We start from the raw sequence: 2,957 nt of genomic DNA on the forward strand, positions 1-2,957 counted from the left end.
TCCTGCCCAGAGCCCCCATCATACCAGTCAAAAGCCCACGAAATCCTGGCATGTGGAGTGTTCTGGTCCCAGCCGAGCCTCTGTGGTTTTTGGATGCCTAGGAAGGATTTCTCACCCCCTCCCCCCAGGGCCCGATTAACCAGGCGTGGCCCTGAAGACCCGCCTGGTGTGGGGGAATCTTGTTCCCCTGGACTAAGTGGTCAGCCCAGGGGTCCTATGGCTAGCTGTCCTGCCCAGAGCCCCCAACATACCAGGCAAACACACCAAGAAATCCTGGCATTCGGAGTGTTCTGGGCCCAGCCAAGGCTCTGCAGTTTTTGGATGCCTAGGGAGGAATTTCTCACCCCCTCCCCCCAAGGCCCGATTAACCAGGCGTGGCCCTGAAGACCCGCCTGGTGTAGGGGGAATCATGCTCTCCTGGACAAAGTGGTCAGCCCAGGGTCCTATGGCTAGCTGTCCTGCCCAGAGCCCCCATCATACCAGTCAAAAGCCCACGAAATCCTGGCATGTGGAGTGTTCTGGTCCCAGCCGAGCCTCTGTGGTTTTTGGATGCCTAGGAAGGATTTCTCACCCCCTCCCCCCAGGGCCCGATTAACCAGGCGTGGCCCTGAAGACCCGCCTGGTGTGGGGGAATCTTGTTCCCCTGGACTAAGTGGTCAGCCCAGGGGTCCTATGGCTAGCTGTCCTGCCCAGAGCCCCCAACATACCAGGCAAACACACCAAGAAATCCTGGCATTCGGAGTGTTCTGGGCCCAGCCAAGGCTCTGCAGTTTTTGGATGCCTAGGGAGGAATTTCTCACCCCCTCCCCCCAAGGCCCGATTAACCAGGCGTGGCCCTGAAGACCCGCCTGGTGTGGGGGGAATCATGCTCTCCTGGACAAAGTGGTCAGCCCAGGGTCCTATGGCTAGCTGTCCTGCCCAGAGCCCCCATCATACCAGTCAAAAGCCCACGAAATCCTGGCATGTGGAGTGTTTTGGTCCCAGCCGAGCCTCTGTGGTTTTTGGATGCCTAGGAAGGATTTCTCACCCCCTCCCCCCAGGGCCCGATTAACCAGGCGTGGCCCTGAAGACCCGCCTGGTGTGGGGGAATCTTGTTCCCCTGGACTAAGTGGTCAGCCCAGGGGTCCTATGGCTAGCTGTCCTGCCCAGAGCCCCCAACATACCAGGCAAACACACCAAGAAATCCTGGCATTCGGAGTGTTCTGGGCCCAGCCAAGGCTCTGCAGTTTTTGGATGCCTAGGGAGGAATTTCTCACCCCCTCCCCCCAAGGCCCGATTAACCAGGCGTGGCCCTGAAGACCCGCCTGGTGTGGGGGGAATCATGCTCTCCTGGACAAAGTGGTCAGCCCAGGGTCCTATGGCTAGCTGTCCTGCCCAGAGCCCCCATCATACCAGTCAAAAGCCCACGAAATCCTGGCATGTGGAGTGTTCTGGTCCCAGCCGAGCCTCTGTGGTTTTTGGATGCCTAGGAAGGATTTCTCACCCCCTCCCCCCAGGGCCCGATTAACCAGGCGTGGCCCTGAAGACCCGCCTGGTGTGGGGGAATCTTGTTCCCCTGGACTAAGTGGTCAGCCCAGGGGTCCTATGGCTAGCTGTCCTGCCCAGAGCCCCCAACATACCAGGCAAACACACCAAGAAATCCTGGCATTCGGAGTGTTCTGGGCCCAGCCAAGGCTCTGCAGTTTTTGGATGCCTAGGGAGGAATTTCTCACCCCCTCCCCCCAAGGCCCGATTAACCAGGCGTGGCCCTGAAGACCCGCCTGGTGTGGGGGGAATCATGCTCTCCTGGACAAAGTGGTCAGCCCAGGGTCCTATGGCTAGCTGTCCTGCCCAGAGCCCCCATCATACCAGTCAAAAGCCCACGAAATCCTGGCATGTGGAGTGTTCTGGTCCCAGCCGAGCCTCTGTGGTTTTTGGATGCCTAGGAAGGATTTCTCACCCCCTCCCCCCAGGGCCCGATTAACCAGGCGTGGCCCTGAAGACCCGCCTGGTGTGGGGGAATCTTGTTCCCCTGGACTAAGTGGTCAGCCCAGGGGTCCTATGGCTAGCTGTCCTGCCCAGAGCCCCCAACATACCAGGCAAACACACCAAGAAATCCTGGCATTCGGAGTGTTCTGGGCCCAGCCAAGGCTCTGCAGTTTTTGGATGCCTAGGGAGGAATTTCTCACCCCCTCCCCCCAAGGCCCGATTAACCAGGCGTGGCCCTGAAGACCCGCCTGGTGTGGGGGGAATCATGCTCTCCTGGACAAAGTGGTCAGCCCAGGGTCCTATGGCTAGCTGTCCTGCCCAGAGCCCCCATCATACCAGTCAAAAGCCCACGAAATCCTGGCATGTGGAGTGTTCTGGTCCCAGCCGAGCCTCTGTGGTTTTTGGATGCCTAGGAAGGATTTCTCACCCCCTCCCCCCAGGGCCCGATTAACCAGGCGTGGCCCTGAAGACCCGCCTGGTGTGGGGGAATCTTGTTCCCCTGGACTAAGTGGTCAGCCCAGGGGTCCTATGGCTAGCTGTCCTGCCCAGAGCCCCCAACATACCAGGCAAACACACCAAGAAATCCTGGCATTCGGAGTGTTCTGGGCCCAGCCAAGGCTCTGCAGTTTTTGGATGCCTAGGGAGGAATTTCTCACCCCCTCCCCCCAAGGCCCGATTAACCAGGCGTGGCCCTGAAGACCCGCCTGGTGTGGGGGGAATCATGCTCTCCTGGACAAAGTGGTCAGCCCAGGGTCCTATGGCTAGCTGTCCTGCCCAGAGCCCCCATCATACCAGTCAAAAGCCCACGAAATCCTGGCATGTGGAGTGTTCTGGTCCCAGCCGAGCCTCTGTGGTTTTTGGATGCCTAGGAAGGATTTCTCACCCCCTCCCCCCAGGGCCCGATTAACCAGGCGTGGCCCTGAAGACCCGCCTGGTGTGGGGGAATCTTGTTCCCCTGGACTAAGTGGTCAGCCCAGGGGTCCTATGGC

This window comes from Suncus etruscus, chromosome 12 (assembly GCF_024139225.1).
Source record: "Suncus etruscus isolate mSunEtr1 chromosome 12, mSunEtr1.pri.cur, whole genome shotgun sequence".
Taxonomy (NCBI): Eukaryota; Metazoa; Chordata; class Mammalia; order Eulipotyphla; family Soricidae; genus Suncus; species Suncus etruscus.